Raw genomic sequence first — 18,769 nt, 5'->3', positions numbered from 1 at the left:
GGGCTGCAGGCAATGATGCTCTGGTGTCCACTGGAAAAAGCCCACAGTCATTGTCAGCTGCTGAGGCCTGCGGATGGGGATCTGTGGGTGGGGAGGGGTTGTTGGGAAAACAAGGTTTGTAGCCAAGGCAGGGACCTAACTCTCATTGTGGGGCACAGAAACCTGTTCAATGTGCTGAGTGGACTTTTCTTTCTTTTTTTGGTGGTACTGGGGTTCCTGGAAACCCTTCTACCTCCACTCCTGGACCTATTTTTTTTTATATTTTTATTTGGAAACAGGGTCTCTTAAGCCAGCGTGGCTGGCTTCGAACCTGCAGGATCCTCCTGTCTCTGCCTCCCAAGCGCGGGGATTACAAGCGTGCGCCACCATGCCCGGCCTGAGTGGACTTTTCAAAAGGACCTCTTATCAGGAAACTACAGGAAGGAAATAACCCATAAATGGGGATCGATAAAATTCTTCAATCTCTATTAGCTCTACTGTTTGTTTTTAGCCCCTTAGACCTGTGTGGGGTAGACACCTAACCAAAATGCTTCCTCTTTTTTTGAGGGATATCCTGGGGATTGAACCCAGGGGTATTCTACCTCTGAGCTACATCCATATCCCTATTTTAATTTTTATTATTATTTTGTTGGTGGTACTGAGGTTCCTGGAAACCCTTCTACCTCCCGGCTACACTCCCAGACCTATTTTTATTTATTTGGAAACAGGGTCTCTTAAGCCAGCACGGCTGGCTTCGAACCTGTGTGATCCTCCTGTCTCCGCCTCCCAAGCGCCACCATGCCTGGCTTACTTTTTATTTTGAAACAGGGTCTCACTAAGTTGCTGAGGCTGGCCTCAGATTTTTTTTTTTTTTTTTTTTTTTGGTGGTACTGGGGGTGGAACCCAGAGGCTTTCTACCTCCGGGCTATACTCCCAGACCTTTTTAATATTTTATTTGGAAACAGGGTCTCACTAAGTTGCTGAAAGCCTCACTGAGTAGCTGAGGCTGGCTTCGAACCCGTGCGATCCTCCTGTTTCAGCCTCCCAAGCGCAGGGAGTACAAGCCTGCGCCACCACGCCCGGCAGATTTTTTTTTTTTCCTGAGGATGGAACCCAGTATATTCTACCTCCGAGCTACACCGCCAGCCCTATTTTTTATTCTTTATTTTGAAACAGGGTCTCACTGAGTTGTAAAGGGCCTCACTAAGTACCTGAGACTGTCCACGAACTGCGATCCTCCTGTCTCCGCCTCCCAAATGCTGGGATTACAAGCGTGCGTCACCATGCCCGGCTCTTAGCTATTACCATCCTATTTCAGCCTCCCAAGAACTGCGGTCACAGGCAAAGCTCACTATGCCAGGCTTCTTTTTGAGTCAACATTTAGAGGTCTTTCTGACAAAGCAAGCCCCACTTTCCTCCAAAGTTGTCCCTTAGAGTGGGGGGCATCCCTCCCACCTCTGGATCCTAAAAGTGTCTCTCCCCTGATCCATTACCTTCCCTCATGCTTGCAATAAACTGTAGTTATGCCGCGTTCTCCTTTATTTGGGGCATGGTGTCTTATAACGGGGGAGGGGCGCTGGGGTCATGGGGAAGCAACTCTCTGAGGAAAAAGCACCTGTGTCCCAGGGTGAGGAGAGAGACTGGCAGGTCACACAGTGCGAGGACTACGGGGGTGGAGGAGAATCCGGCCAGTACAGCCTTTCTAATATTACTATCGCTTGCTAAGTCTTTCCTCCTCCCCCTCTAAAGTCCTGACCTGTGACAAGTCGAGTATTTGCTGACTCTACTGTCCCTTCTCCCAAGCCCATTTGTCCATAGGTATGGGGGTCAAAAGTGAACTCAGGAGCTATGGGGAGAAAGACTATCACCACTGGCTCAAATAGCCAGAACCCACTGGCCGGTTCTTCAACCTGTTTCCGGTGAGGGTAGTGTGCTGCTCATTGGCTCAGCAGAAGTGATTGACAAGTCAGCGGCTCAATGAATGACGAGTCTTGGAAGCACCGTGGCAGTTATCTGTCAGTTCTCTCATCGCGAGACTCTAGTCTAACGGTTTCTCTTTGCAGTATCACTTAGTCTTATTTCCTACTCAAAATCTAGTGTCTTCTTAGTAAAGGGTGAAGGGTAATTTTCTCTGCCAAAGGAAGAATGTTATTTCAGGGTCTAAAAGTACAAATAAACCCTTCAAGAGAATATGGAAATGTCACGTTGGACGAGCCACTTAATATAGGGGGGTCTTGCTTTGTTAAGAAGTTGGTGGGAAAATGAGTGGGCAAGAGGGAGGAAAGGTGGACGGGGACTGGGGACGGGTCTCAGGCAGATTTCAGGTGTCCATTGCAGCGTCTAGAGTGTGAAATGCCAAGGCCATTTCTGGGGCCCAGACACATTCTGGGACTCAGAAGAAATGGTGTGGTTCACTGCTGGGGATTTTGAATTCCCTGGGTCAGGGGCCCAACTGCGTGCAATTGGAGGAAGTACTTGTGTTCTTGTCCTTGGAAACGGGCCATCTGCAAGGGCATCTCAGAGCTGGCTCAGATGGGAAAGGAGAGGCTGGGACTCGGAGATGATCTCCTAGAGTCTGTAGAGGTGGTGGGAGCCCAGAGACACAAGTGGCCCAACTTTGAAAGGTCTAGCCTGTAAAGATGTGGCCTCGGCAAGCACGACAGGGCATTGCCGCATAACTTTCTAGAAGATGGAGTCAGAGATGAAGATGAGACAGGGAGTTAAGATAGAAAGTATGGTACCAGAAAGAGAGTAGTACAGAGACTTAGAGTTGGTGTTCCAGAAATGCTGAGCAAAAAATGCTTGGCACATGGTTGTCACTCAGTAAGTGCTAGCTATTATTGTTGCTTCTCTTGGAGGGGTGGCCCGTCACGTCTAGTAATTCATATGGAATAGGAAATAAATGGAGAAGTAAAAGAGCTAGGAAAGAAGACCATCCCACTTGTCTTCTTTGTCCCCCCCACCCCCGAAGCTTATGAAAATTGCAGAAATCATTCCTTCGATGGGGAATGAGAGGGAAGGGTTGGACTAAAGAGTAAGGGTGTTGGTATGCACCAGAGCTGGGAACCAAAGGGTGTGAAGTAGGAATGGGGAGACCATCCTTCCCCATCTGTCTTAATGGGGCCTGTTAGAGGTGAGGTGAAAATAGAGGGGTGTAGGTGACGGTGAGAATGGGATGTGATGTGGGCAGGCCCTGGATGAGCCTGTTGCCTTACACATAACAGCTGTTGGGGTTGTCAGGGTGGGCTTTGAGCAGAAACCTACCTAGTGGTATCTCCTGGGAAAAGGACAATGGTAAAGATGGAAGACGCCACTGGAAATTGCCATCAATCATTGTCACAAGTGTCATCTTACTCAGAGACCACTTGTCTTTGAGGTCTGAGAAGGAAGACTTAAATAAGAGACCCAGAGATAAGGAAATCGTCTTCTGTTTGGCCGGGAGGGTGTGTTTCAGCTGAACCCTTGAATACTCTGCAGGATGAACAGTGCACAGTTCAGAAATGTTCTGGACAGAAGAAACTCCCTACATCATCTCCATTTCCCTGGGTCTTTTTCTACTTCACTCGTCTTTGCTTCTATCCAGCCATTGAATCCAAGGCATTTGCTGCGGGTGGTTGTGCGACGGGCAGCTCTGAGGTAGCCAAGAGAAGGTGATGTTGTGGAAAGAGCAAAGAATTATTTTGAGTCTCAAAATTGTACTTCGTATGGATTTGTTGGGGAGCGGGAAAGCAAAAGACCATCTCTCGGCAGCAGTTGAGGTGCAGAGCCACCTGGACTAGGCTACCCAAGCTAAAGAACAAGCTGGTTCTCTTAGCGCCGAGTCTTCAAAGCCTCTTTTATCTCTGTCTCCGCTGAATATGGTTCTACTAATTTACAAAGAAAGTGTACAGAGTTCTCAATTTCAAGATTCCAGAAACCACTGCACTTACTAACTTCTTTCCATTTTACATAAAGCCTTCGCATTTGTTCACAAGCCATTCCTGATGGCCTTACTTACTGAGGTTCAAATTTGGGTGGGGCAGATGAGGCAGACAGTGGGGTCCTTGTGAAAACCAAAGCTCTGTCAAGTCTGTTTCTGGAAGCTGCTCTCCTTTTTTTGTCTTCATGGGTCCAGGACTAAAGAAGCATTTGGACGGCTGTGGACCGGGCCGTCCTGTTTGGCCTGTTGGGATGTGACTGGATAGAGGCATAACAGTTTTGGCGCTGAGGCAGGACTGATAGCCCTGTGGTGTTGGAGGCTGTGGGCCTCGGGGTGGTGGTCGTGGTGGAACATGGATGTGGGGGTTAGCAGCAGACCGGCCCCAAGTGAAGGCTAGTTTCGGATGATCTTGGGTGGTTTGCTCACAGTGACTAGACATTCTCCTGATACAGCCAAGACACTGGGGTGGGAGTGGTGAACAGGGCCTGGGTAAGAAAGATGTGGCTCCTGAACAGGGCCTCGCGGCAGGCCAACTATTGCTTCAGCGGAGGGGCACTCTCCCCAGGTGAGAAATTGAATGGGCCACAGAGGAACAAAGGAAATAAACAGAATTTGGCGAGAGAGCTGAACAGACAGGATAGAGAAGACACAGAGGGATGGAGTTGTGTCGAGGGGACTCTGAGTCATCTCGGAACATTTCTTTTTTCCTTCTTCATCCCCTGTGTTCTAATTCAACACCGAGGAGATTTAACACAGCGCCAAGATTTTCTGGGCCTTCAACAAAAAGTGGTCTCGTTTTCTGTGGTACTCATGTCCACTAAAATGTCTCAATGTCTAGGAGTATGTCCCCCACGGGCAGTGGGAGGGAGCATCACCTGTTGTGTGGCAGCCTTTTCTTGGTGACTCCAGATGTGGGAAATGTCTGGGGTGGGGGGCTGGCAGTCCAGGAGCCATCACCCCCTCTCTCACTGACTAGCCTTACACATGCTCTTTTCTCCTGTTGGTGGGGAGGTTTTGAGAGGCTGAGGTGAAGGGAGGAAGGCAGAGCAGGTGTTTATTCTGAAGGGAGAAGCCAGCCTGTGGCAGGAGGGCAGCTGTCACCAGGGTCCTCCATCTTCCCTTCTTCCCCCTGGGCCATGACTCCCTATCCCCAACCTCTGCAGCAGAGTGAGGACTGGGGTGGGGTGGGGAGGACGAGGAGGAGATGAGATGGGGATGGAGAGTGTCTGAGCCAAGGCAAGGTCATATGCAGAGGTAGGAAGACAGATGGGCTGCGATGGCAGCCTTACTGTGCATTTTCTGTGGCTTATGATTGTTGGGGGCCACACATTCTCAAGGGATGTTTAGAGTCTTCTCCTCCAGCCATCAGACTTCCTGAGCTAAACTGGCTCGACTTGTACTGATGGCCGTACTTGCTCTAAAACCTGACCTCTCAGCTTGCAAAGAGTTGAAGGGACTCAGAAGCAGTGGTTTGCACTAGCTCCTACGTGACGTGGAGCAGTCCTGGGAGACGAATCCTGCCAGAGGCTCCTTCCCATGCGCCTGGCAAAAGTGAGGGGGGGATAAAATGCAGAGGCAGGAAGGACTTAACAGTTCTTGTCCTTTAAATCTGAAATGAGCTGGCTGGGAGAGGGAGACGAGCGTCAGGGAGGTGACGGAAGTCGCACGGGAATGGCATTAGGGCAAGGCAGAGGAGCTGATCTCAGCTGGCAGCTCCTTGCAGAACTGTATTAAGAAGAGGAAGAGATGAGAGTCCTGGTCTCTGAGTACCCTGAATTGTTTCCCCTACCCATGGCTGTTTGGGGTAAATTGTTTTCACCACTGGAGAATGGGAGACATACCATACAATGTGTCGTAAGATAGGAAACAAACTCCTATCCTCATACTCTGCCCGTGCCTGGCCGTCCTTTCTTCCCGCAGACCCCCTTCTCCTGAGGAGCACAGGCTGGGCCCGCAGGACTCGACCTGTCACTGCCTCTCACGACAGCCACCTGCGGCAAGAACGGGGTTGTCCCAAAGGACAACAGAAAACCAAAGATTGAAAGAACACCAAATAAGGACATGTGAAAGATGGGGTCTTGACCGGTTGGCAGTGAGTGCTGTGATGCCAAGCTTTGCTATTAGCTGTTTGGCTCTGTCTGATTCCAGACCTGTTCTCATGTTGGTCTGGTACAAAATGAATTCTCCTGACTCTGGGTGTGCCTCCCCCATGTGGAGTCGCACTGTCCTCCGTGGCAAGGGGTAGGGCTCCCCAGGCGGCACGGAGTGCATTTCACTTCTGTCCCTATTGCCCTCTGGGTGGCCTGCTGGATAGTCCAGGCCTCTTCTTGGCTGCCCAGTTGGGCTCAAAGTCCTGTTATTCGGTAGTTCTAACCAGTGCTGGGGACATCTGGGGGAGCAGATTGGTGAGGAGTTAAGCTCTGATTGTGAAAGGTGGAGCAGAGAGTTTGTCTGGTTAGTAGTAGAATCATGCTTCTGTTCTGGGCTCTTTTCAAAGACTACTAAGAGCCCCTCCTTTTTTCTTGTCTTCCTAATGGTTCCATATCTAGTCTTCACAGTTTTACAGAATTAAGCCTGAAAATATGAGTACAGGGAAAGGAATTTTCTTTACAGGAAAAGGGTCATTTCTTTACAGAGAACATAAGTCTGGAGCCTGATAATACAAAACAAACCTCAAAATATGAGCATACTCAGTATTAACTCTAAAGGCACATGTTATTAATGCTAATATGATACACAAATAAAAAGAATGAACTTAGAAAATGCTGAAGTGGCAGCCCCAGGCAGCGTACCAGTGCCTTTAGCAAGCCCAGGGACTAGCGGCCCATCCAGGTGCCTCTCCCTGTCGGCAAGATTGGGGCTGTGTGGCCTTGGCTCAGAGTGTCTGTTTATGGCAGTAGGTGAGGAGTGTGGTGGCAGAGCCCAAGTTCTGAGTGGTTTGGGGGTAGCTAAGAGTTCTTCCAGGAGGTGACAGCTGGGGCAGCCCTAGAAGGAGTTAGGAAATGCCAAGGATGTTTTTCAGTTGGAGTGAGAAAATGTGCTTCAAAGGAAACTTCCAGGGAGCAGAGAGAGAGGGCTGGGGCACGGCGCAGTACCTCCTGAAGCAGCCTGTGTAGACGTCTGGGGATGCTGGGACCCCTAGGAAGGCCCATCGCCCCAGCACTGTGGGGTAGGCTCCAGGCTTGGGAAGTTCCTCCTCTACTTCCTGATGGGTCAAGAGTCAGATGGTGGTTTGGGTAATTTGCTAAAGAGATTACCAAGTTCCTTGATATGGGTATATTTTCAGGGAGAAGGAGGATGACGACGATGACGACGAGGAGGACCTGTTCTTTGCTGACCTTGTGAGATCCCTGAGCAAGAGTATGCTTCTCTGCATCTCATTCCTTTACTTTCTCTAGTTCTCCAGAGTTCCTAGCTCTTGCCTCCCGCCCTGGTTCCTCTCTGCTAACTGGACGAATGAGGCAGATGGTGTGGGAAGTGACGGCTTCACTGAGAAGTAGAGGAGATATTTGAGTCTGGAACTGAGCACAGTACCGTTGGGAGAAGAGAGCAGTCGTTGTAGCACAGGAGGCAGTGTGGCCGGGCCAGGGCCAGGCGGCCCTCAGCAGGCTGAAGTCTAAGGTGCCTATGTTTGGCTGCTGTAACGGCCCTGCGGCCTCTGGGGTTTGTCAGGAAAGTATTGGAAGGATCCGTGCACAAGAGGCTGTCTGGTGGGAGCTCTGAGGGATGTGTCTGGTCTTCCTGGGGTGGTTGGCAGGAAAGCTTCGGCAGGCAGAGCGATGCAATGGCAGGAAGTATTAGGGATCATCTGAGCCACACCACCCGGGGCCGCCGGAGGCCATGGGCGCCGGGGCTCCTTTGAATCAACAGTGTTGTGTCTGCCTTCTTGACTTACCAAGCTGATTTATACCGCATTCCAGATAATTCCTCTCAGCTTGAAGAAAAGTGTGTGATTGTACAGAAGCAGGCCTGCACTGGGTCTGGGACTCATTATTCCCAGTGTCTGGTCTGCTTGGAGAGGGAGGAAGGGGTTTGCGGGTAGGGGTTGGGCATGAGAAACTGGAGCCCCTGCCAGATGCCTTGGTCTTCTTGGGGTGTAATGTAACAGAGGGAACACCTGTGCCTTTTTTGGATAGCCCAGAAAAGAGGGCTGTGAAAGGAGAGGCCTAAAGCATAGGAGGCTCTGGGGCCAGGAGTCACAGGGAAAGGAAGAAGGGGACTTAACGTTAGACCCGGCGGAGCCCGCCCCTCTGCTCCAGTGAGTGGAGGAGCGAGCCCCGGACTGGAGCAGGAAGGCAAAGTGTGGGAGAAGAGAGCGGAAGAGTTAGGGTTTTTCTCTCCACTTAAAACTCATTCTGTAAACGAGGGTTCTCCACCCGAGAACTTTGGTCCTGGTAGAAATGCTGGGATTCAGTGCCCGGAGAAACAGGTGGCATAATTACAAAGGAGCAGAGCCAGCCAGCACACTGGGAGAGCGCGGCTCCCCGTTCTCAGCTCTGACATCTTCCTATCTCGTTGCCGCCCCGGCCCTGCTTTTCAGATTATTGGTATTAGAGGAACTGTGAAGATTAGCAAACACAAGGAGAGAGCAAATGGCTAGGTGGCTTTTTGTTGAGTGAAAAGAGCTTTGCGGTGTGAATTTTCTGTGTCTAATATATCGGTGAAAAATCAGAAACATGCAGGAGGGGAGCTGGGAGGAAGGGCAGTTAATGCTTTCCTTCGGCGTGCCAGAATGGGAGGCGGGCGTGCAGGACACCACAGGACCCTGGGTCAGTCAAGGGAGGTCAGTGCAGGGTACATGTGGACCGGGTGACATGGTTAGGCTGGGCCAGGCCTGGAGACGTGGTCAGCGCAGTCTCTGAGGCACGGGGAAGCCTTCTGAAAGGCCCAGATCGAGAAGCAGGGCCCCCAGGCAAGTATCACGTGGTTAAGGTGCCCTCATGTTGCCCAGGGAGCCTGCTCTTGTAGCTGGGATGTGGACGTTGCCCTCCCCCCTTGCCTACATCTTTCTTAGCTTCTCAAGGTTAATTTCATCCTGAGTGGGGTAAAAAATAATCAAATGAGCTGAAGGAGGGAGGAGGGGATGGAAAGAAGAGGGAGAGAAAACCCGAGAATGCCGGAAAGGTGGGGGCCCAGAACAGACCACACCTGCCCAGTAGCCTGGTCCTCCCAGGCCCTCCTACGCCAGCCTCCAATCTGTGGCTGGCGGAGGAGGTCATACTGCTGGTTTGGAGGTTATATTTGCTGCGTCTTCAAAGCCTTTCAAAGGTGCAAAGGAACAACGACGACAGCAAAAGAGAACTACCCAGCGCTGCTGCTGTTGACCTCCCCGAGCTTGCACAAAGCACCTTCTTGGTGAAAATCTATCACTTGTTAATTACCCACGGGACTCAGACTGGTGTGGGAAAGGAGAGATGGAAGGAAGATGGGGAGGATTTCTGAGGCAGAGGCAGGGAGAAGGCAGCTTCTTCCTTTGTCTCCTTGAGCTCCCCAAAGGCAGGGAACAGGCTCTTTGCATCTCTGTATCCCCAATGTTTAGCATATTGTAAGAGCTCAATAAATAGGGATTTGTTGTATTGAACTAAATTATTTGTTGAATTTCCATGTGGGTAAATACACCAAATGATCTCTTATATTGGAACAAGGAACCATAAATGTAGAGGGTGGAATGTGAGGTTGTCTGAATTTGGAAATTCAAAGGGAGAAACAGGAGTGGATGGTAAGGGAAAAGGCAGAAGCAGGGGGAAGAGAGCGGGGACCCAAAGGGCACAGAGACAAAGTGTCCTGCTGCAAGGGCTGTGCTGCCTTTGAACTTGTGCATACTTCTTCCTCAAAGCTCTTGAGGCATTGCGAGTTTGTAGCTCTGGCAAGGAGGACCCATGAACAGTAGCATGATAAGAGACTACCATTCCTGAGGACTCAGGGCAGGGGACATGACTCCTTGATGGAGTGCAGGGCTGGAGACTGAGCCTCTGAGGTTGCCAGGAGGGCATGGTGGCTCCATTTCCAACAGGACTGTAATAGAAGTGTTTCACTCTGAATGTAAGATAATGGTACTCCAGGGTACCAGACAAAATCCGCCACTTGTAGGTAGCATCTCTTCAGATTGACTGCTTTGCTGATAGTGGATTTGCTAGCTGTTGTGCATGTCATTAGGAGGCTCCTAAACTCATCAGGAAGCCAGAACTGGCAATGTTAACTCCACAGCAGTCTGGCATCTGGGAAATGCAGCTCGTGGCTGGGAGAAAGCCTGGGATGGCTGCAGGAAACAAGAGTTGGCCAGTAGATTCTTGATCCGAGCTTTGGAGGAGAGGAGGCTGGGAGTCAAGAATGAGTGTCCCAGTTCTTAGAAACTTATGACTCTCAGATCTTCTCTCTCAGTGGCTTTAGACATGGATTTCTAAGGAGTAAAATTTTCCTTTCCAAAATTTGGAAGACTAATACTTTTTTAGGTGGGACTATTAAAAATGGAAACATGATCTACAGTCACGATCATTTTTCTGAAGAGCTTTCTAACCCCACTAAAGCAGGAAGGATATAATCTTAGAGTAAACATGTTTAGAATTTGTGCTTGTGGGCAGTCCTCCTGCTCTGCTCCATGGCCTCTGCTTGGACAGACCAAATGGAGGCCGGGCAGGGGGCAGGTGGTAGAGATTCCAGCAGCAGATACCTGTTCTCAAGCCTTCATGGACTAGTTAGTCCCGACTCCATCACTGGGCCACAGAGTTTCATAACCTCTGGTGGTTTTTTATATTCTTCCGGGGCGGGCTTTCTCTCCTTCACATTTTCCAAGTGGCAAAATCCTATCCATCCTTCAAAACCTAGCTCAAGTGCCAGGTCCTCTGATGTCATACCTTGAGACTCCTCTCCTGGGCCGCAGGAGGAAGGAATTTTTGATTCTCCCTACTCCTCTGTATTCTGGTAGCACACTGTATTCTAACTTCTCATTCACGCGCTCTTATTAGTGGTGCACTGAAGTGAGGACTTCTCTGCTACATCGGGAGCTCTCCAGGGGTGACAGCTGTTTATTTTTTGTATCCCCAGTGAATGGTATATAGGAGGTGACTTAAAGTCCAACTCATCAGGAGCTGACGGCAGGGAGTTTTGTTAGTTGCTCCACAATTAATGGGCAAGCTGGGCATCAGGTCTTTCGGCAGCAGGCAAGAGGGAGTGATCTAGGCTGGAGGTTTTACAGCTTCAGCCTTGGGTTGGTCTTGGAGCCCTACCTGTAGAGACTGGGGTTCAGAGTTAAGATTCCAGTTTCAGAATGAGTGGATAGAATGAAAAGCAAGACACTGGCTTACTTTGGAGGACCAAGCAGCAAAACTATGGCCTTACTATTGGAGCCAGTGTTTGTGGAGATAACTATCAGATGCTGGACCCCCAGGCAGGTTGACTTGGTCCAGCTGTGCTGGATGGTTCTTCAAAGTTCTCTTAAGAAGCTGGGCAGAGTCTCTGAGCTACAGATGGGGGACAGGTATACTTCCTCCTAAAAGGTCATAAAAGAAAGGCAGATGCTGTGAGAACTTTTGCCTTAGGTACGGTGTACAGTCTTGTACTGTGGGGGTAGTAGTGATTATTTTAAACAATTACTTCTATTGACACTATCTTCCTTCTGAGAAGGACTCACGAGGTCTAGCTCAAATTTTAGCATCCTGTCAAAAGTCCAAAATCTCTCCTCCATATAAATATATAAAGCACGCAAGCACCCTCTCAATGTAAACTTTCTTGGCACCTTTAAACCCCACCCTGTTATTCTGTTAGCCTGTGTTCTAAGTGCTCTCACCATTCTGCTTGCTCTTCTTTGGGCTTGCTGTAGGTCATTAATGTCCTTTTAAATGTACTGCAGTGGTACTTAGCTGGTCACAGCATATGTAGTTAAATCATTACCTTGGGATTGCAGTTCAATGAACACAGCCCGAGGAAGCTGTAGACAATAAAAATTCACATCTCTGTTCTCTTTCCATTTTTCTTGAAATTTGCACTCTTGTTAGGTGAGGTTGGTTGTCCGTTTTATACTCAGTGAAACTGATTTAAGTGCCGGGTGCAGGGTTTGCCAACTATCCTTAGTAAACGTCTTTTTAGATTAACTTTCAATCTATTGAGACAGTTCTGAGTCTTGATCCAGTCAGGCAATATGAACTTTTCTTCTAGGTTTTGTGACATTAACATTTATTGAGGGACACTACTTGATTGAATCCAGGGCGCTCTACCACTGAACTATATACCTAGCCTTTATGTATATTATGTTGAGATAGGTTCTCCCAAAGCTGCCCAGGCTGGCCTCAAACTTGCCATCCTCCTGCCTTAGCTGCCCGAGTAGCCAGGATTACAGGCATGTGTGTGCGCCATGCTGCATGGCTTGGAGGGCTGCTACTTTTATGTCTTTGTGTCCATTATTTAAAAGAATATTGAATGGGATGGAAATGACTATGGTTAGCCAGGCAATGATGGGTTGACTTGTCATCTTCATTCTGTACTAACTTCTCTGTTTAGTGTGGATGTCATGAGATACTTTGTGAAATACTTTGTGAAATATTTTATCGGTCAAAGTATGTAATATGCAGATTGTTTCCTTTTGTTCTTAATCTTAGTCATCCTATCAAATTAGGAAACTCGATTAGTGTAGTATGACCCTATGATGGGATAGTTTTGTCCTGACAGAATATTCTAAAGGAGGATAATTCTATGTATCTATATACCATCTATTTCCCTTTAGGCAAGACAATATATTTTTCTCATTCTGTGTTTTCCAAACAATATTCTACTTTAGTCTCTTCATTGTATTGCCTGGCCAAGAAGGGCATGTCTTCTGAAGATAATTTGGGCCAGCAAATTGCTTATTGCAAAGGAATTAAGTTACTGTTGAGCTTTAAAATTGGTTCCTTAGAAACGTGGTGTGACCGTATTCCCTTCAGCCTGATTGAGGAAATAACATCAAGTTTGCAATGCAGTTTTGGGGACGTAATAGCTCTCTCCAAGGGTGGCTATCCAAGGAGATTTAGCCTAAAACATCCAGGCAGGGTTTAGATGAGATAGAAATCACTGGTAGGTTGTAGGGTAGGGATCAGGGAAAGCTTACCTTGAGGGAGGAGAAGAGACAGGTCTGGTGCCTACTGGTATCTTTATTTATTCCTCCGCCCCCCCCCCCCCCGAAGATTCCTGGGAAGGGATAAGAAGGGGAAGGGCCTCATGTCCCCAGTTAATTTACTAGCTTTATCTAATAGAGGCAGATGGTCTCTGGAAGCCAGAAAGCTTTTAATAGAGGCTATGCCTGGTTAGCAAAGCCCAAGAAAGCCTTTTCTACTCCTGATGCCTCTAACTAGTTCCGCCGGCCATCTGGCAGCAGGTGGTAACACTGATGAGTTTACTTCTGAACTTCCACGTCAGTCATTCTTGCAACTCTCTGCAGTTGTCTGGGTCCAAGGAATGAGCACGGTTTGAATCACGGGCCGCAGGTCTATCTGGGTCAGGAGCGGGGGCTTTCGGTCCACTCCACTCCTGGGAGGGCCAGAGAATTCTATCTTTGGATTCTTTCTTAGCTTTTGATGCTCCCCCAGTGTCTTGCTAGGGAGCAGGGCCTGCTTGCCCCATGCGTGCAGACTTGCCGACTCTCTCTCACTCCCCTGGCTGCTTCTCCCAGGCACCCTCCTCCTCCTCTTTCTCCATGGCAGCAGGACAGAGCCGACAGATTTGGGTTTTCCCCAGCAGGAGTTCATTTTAGGCTATTGCCCCTTTCTGCCATGACACTATCTCTGAAAGGAAGGTTTAAAAGCCTGTTTCCCAGAGTGAAATTGGAGGAAGGGGAAGAAATTTAAAAAGCCACAATCCAAAATTAATCTTTAAAAAAGTATTCTCCTGGGACACTTGGGCTCCTGATACAAAGCGCTGTCTCCCACCCCATCGCTTTCCTTTCTGCTCTTCTGCTCCATGGCGCTGCAGACTTCCTCAGCCCATCTCCTCCTCCTCAGAGTTTGCTTTGTCTTCCTGGCTCACACACCCAACATGGCTCCAATGAGAAAAATAGCACCTAGCCAGCATGCCACCTTAGTGCCCGTTGGTCAAATAATTATCTATCTTGGGGAGGTGCTACTTGAGATCCAGAGAAGCAGAGAGCTCCAGGTCTAAATGTGTACAGATGCTGAGCTTTCTACGCCAGAGGCAGCATGGATGTATGGGGCTGGACCTTCCTTGGAACTTGTGGCTTCCTAGCGCTGTCCTGCTTGGTGTGGCTTCGGTGATCTTTCAGAGCAGGGGCCTGGGAGAGGCAGAGTAAAGGGGACAACTGAAGGAACACGGTCTCTGCATTAGAGCAGAGATGGATCCACAAGCCAAGCTCAAACTCCCCCACCTCACCTCATCACTATGATTACAGACATTCAGTCATGGCTGCCTCAGTTCAATGCCAGTGAGTTTCAAATGATCGCGCCTACTGTTTGCCTTCAGAGCTGTTCATAGCATGATTCACACAGGATTTGCCGGTGCACTTTTGTTGAGGGACAACAGAGTGGCATCCAGTGTTATTTGCCATCTCAACCTCTCTTTCCTCTCTATACTCGGAATGATTTTCTGGGGACACTAAATGCCACCTGGCAGCTGACAGTGCCTCTCTTGCAAGGCTTTCTTCCAAGGCTTTCAAGCCTCTTAGAAGCTGACTGGGAAACATTCAATAACCAACAGGTTGTGCCACAGCCCACATTTACTTGTTTAAGAATCTGCTGATCTACACAAAGAATAGGATCCCAGTGATTATCTTGTAGCCTTTACTTCCTTTTTCAATTGGTCTGTATTTTGTTTTTTTCCTAGCATGGCAGTAGTTGAATCAATCTGTACAGCCAAGAAACTAAGTTTAGATGTCTCGTTCCCCGGGTGCCACCTCTCGTTCCCCTGGCGTGTACATTCCGTGAGTGTCAGGACTGTTCCTGTTCATCACTGCGGTCCTGGGGGCTGCCTGGATCTTCGGTGTTGATAGCATGGAGAGATGGTTAAAACACATGGCAACGCTCTTCCTCCTGGGCTTGGGTGCCACAACCCTCTGCTGGCGTGTCTTCTGCCTCTGGATTCACCTCTCAGTGGCCTCTGTTGGGGGAGGCTAAGTCCTGGGACGTTTCTCCCCCCATTTCTATACCTCCCTAATTTCAGTCAGACTCACGCTATTAGACTGCATGCTAACGATCCCCCCACGTTTCTCTCTCCAGCCTCAGCCTTCTCCACGAAGCTCTCAGAGTGTTGGCCGCTGTTCTGTCTAATGGGCATTTCATATGGATCACACCTAAAGCAGAGCTCGGGTCTCCCCTACTTTAGTAATAGGACCTGCTCTTGTGCGGGCCTCAGACTGGGATGGTCTTTGATTTAGATTGCTCTAGACTTGTCTGCTTTCTGTGCACCGCACAGGCCACTCACCAAGGCCTGTGAGCAGCACATGTTCCTGCCTAGTCTACCTCTTCATTAGCTGTGCTGATGTCGCCCTTAGGAGAGGGCACAGTCATCACAGTCGCCGATGGCCCAGACATCAATGCCGCCCACTGTTGTACTTGCTCTACTGACTACATATGAAAGATGCGAATCCCTCCAATATCAAAGACATGTGTGGGGAGAGGGAGGGTGGGGGAAGGGACCCGGTCAGGAGGGCACCAGGAACTATGTACCTGCATCTATCTGACACTCTGTACCCCACTATGATGTAAAATTACAGCAAACCACATTTTCTGGCTGTCTTCAATGCTTGAAATAAAATCCAAACTCCTTGCCATGGTGTCAGAGATGGTAAACTTATCCTGGCCTCTCTTGTTGCTGTTCCCATCTGCCTGCATTTTCTGCTCTGTTCACTCCAAACTCAAATGCTCCAAAGGATTGTCCCCCTTAGGATCTTCACCTAGTTATTTCTTTTGTCTGGAACATTCTTTCCTCTGTTCTTTTTTTTTTTTTTTAACCAGCTTTTTCTCAACATTAAGACCTTGGTTTAAATGTTGCCCAGTGCTGCCTCTGTTCCCAACTTCTCTACTGTTAGAAATGGATTTTAGGAAAGCTGCAAATAAAAACTCATGGAATCAAAAGTAACTCGGCAAGGCCATTTGCTTCCGTGCAGAAGGGCGCATGCACACCAGGCAGGCAGTCCTTTTATTCCCTAGCTCGAAAGGCCACTACGCTGTTCCCCATTGGCTGGAGTATGGTTTTTACAATCTAATTTGGTTGGCTAGTGTTCACTGGGCAAATTATACAAAAGGAGAAACATGAAACTAGCATATCCAGGAGTGGAACTTACAGATTTTAGATGCTTGTACCAAAGCTACAAAATGAATACCCAAGTTATAGTTATGAAATGGAAGCCTGCAAGTTTTTATGTGATCTCATAACCTTGAGAGAAAAGATTGCTTTCCTTTCTTACATCTACTGCCGTCCTCTGTGTGGTCTTCGCAGCCTACAGCACTAACTGAAGTTATTTCTTTTTTGTGTCCATCTTCCCCATAGACCTGTAGGCTCCAGAGCAGCAGCACACTGTATTTCAGGTGTTCCATCCCATCCCCAGCATCTGGTACATTGTAAGTGCTCAATAATTTGATGAACGTGTTGAGTTTGTTGAGTGGCTGCCTAATGTACTGGCAAAGCTGATGCCATGCCTTTATAGAGCTCCCGTGTCTTCCCCTTTTACAATGTGTGATTACTAAACAGCTATATCCTCTCAGGAACAAAGTCTTAAAGTGACCACCACCTCTCCTCCTTCGTTGGAAATAATTTATTCTCATTAAATGCAAATGCTAGCTACAAACAAACCCACACACTCACGACCTGAAGATGCTGGTTATGATTAGCTTCCTTGAACTTTTGCTTCTAGCTGTGATGCTTTTTAGCGATTCTACACAGTAGCCACATAACAGCTTAAGGATGTAGATAGGCTAGAAACGAAGCATCCTTTAGAGTCTGTATTAAAATCTGGTTTGATAGGAGGCAAGCATCATGCAGGAAAATGCTCAGATCAGTGCCACTGGCATTGACATAAAGAGCATGGGACTTAAAATGTCTGATGCAGCACAATGGGCGATACTGACCAGGAGCGTGTTTGCTGGGGATTGATGCCCCTCGTTGCTACAGCATCTCATGCAGATCTTGAGAAAGCTCGATCAGGGGACCCGCAATGGCGTAGATCCCCCATAAAGTACGTCTAGCATTCCTTTCTTCAGAAAATTGTTTTAGGATTATTTGGATCAATATGTATAATTGGAATTTTATGTATAAGCATTATAACTAAAACTGATGGGCAGCGGCTCGTGAGAGACTCAGGCAGCAAAGATTTTTTCCCAAGGATAAAGTTTGGGCCAAACATCAAGTTCCAACTGACCTTAGTTTGGGCCAGTGTATAAGATTAGGTTTGGGTCAGCCTTGTGAAGTGAGACAAAGCACACTATGATTGTTTAAATGTCTGACACCCTGCCCTGAAGTCTGTAAATAGTAACTTTTCCTGTCCTTGGAGATCCTGCCTACATGGCCATGCCCTTGCTTTTCTGCCAAAAAAGAAAGTATAAAAATTGTAACAAATCCTGAATAAAATGGAGAAGTTTGAATCTGATCTCGTGTGACAGTTCTTCTCTCATCGACCTCGGCTTTCTCTCACCAACACACGGACCTCGACTCTTGCTAGGGCTGGACCCCGGCACCTCGTGACTCTGGGTGGTGTCTGACTTTCTTTCCCCACTATTTGTGATTGTTCCATTTGATCAAACTCCTTTGAGGTCACCTCTGGGAATTTCAATTTGCCTCTGAATCTTCACTTTGCACACCTCACGTTGCCTGCATGGATCCTCACTTGTGTCCTGTGTCCACAGGTATCTCTGCACCAGAAATGCTTGCACTTGTATGGGGTGGAAATCAGATCTCAACCCAAAACTTGGTTTAAATTTTGGGTTGCATGCTCCATGTGAGGAAGGAAGGAGAGTAAACTTCTACCAAGCGTCTTATATGTGTAAAGCAATGCTTTCACATACCGTTACCTCACCTAAGGGATTTAGGACCTTTAATCAAATGACTAAAGAAATCTTTCCATCTATATCTGATGGCTTACTGCTGGCAACAGGCTCTCAGAGAAGCAGACAGGCATGACACGCAAAGAAGGCTGCTTCTAGTTCTAAAGTCAAATAGCAGATGAAAAGGGGCTGGCTGTTCTAGGTAGTGGAGAAGGCTCATTACCAGAAATATGATTCTTGGTCACAGGGGTATGAGGTGGGTAGGTGATATGCACCGATTCAGAGGAAGTAGCAGGCTGTCCTAGGAAATCTCAACCAGAAACATTAGCTAATGCTCAACGTCTCTTTCTTGAATGTTCACTCGGAAGCAGGTACTTTTCTAGTTGCTGGGAATATCTGGGAATGAGACACAAACGTCTTGATCCTCACGGGGTTTGCTCCCAGGGAAGCTGGGGAGTGAAGAAAGGGGGGGGTACTCAGCCTTGAATATGGCAAGTATGAGAAAGATGTAAGACTGGTCTTTGTAACGCTGCATCTGAAGAGGGCAGTGAGTCTCTCCAGATTAGATTCAGGCCCTGCCCTCAAGGATCTCTCAGTCTGGAGGAAAGACAAGTAATAGCTGTACTTTGCAAGGCAAAAGTACTAGAAGGTTCTCATAATGATCGTTTTCCAAGGAAAGTCAAAATTCTTTCGATTTGGGGTGGAGGGTAGTAAAAAAGCCAAGAAAACATGCTGGGCAAGGTGGTATTTAGTGAAGCTTGGTCTTATACCAGGGACCAGAGCTGGGTGTGTGGAGACTGACTGGGGTGGAAAAGGCCCTGCCTGGTGTAGCTCGGGGACACTGGCAGAGGCTGAGCTGGGGAGGGGGGTTCTTTCCAAGAGAGCCAAATGACAGCGGCAAACTGGCAGA

Source organism: Muscardinus avellanarius (genome assembly GCF_963383645.1).
Source record: "Muscardinus avellanarius genome assembly, chromosome: 1".
Taxonomy (NCBI): Eukaryota; Metazoa; Chordata; class Mammalia; order Rodentia; family Gliridae; genus Muscardinus; species Muscardinus avellanarius.
This window is presented reverse-complemented; position numbering follows the sequence as displayed.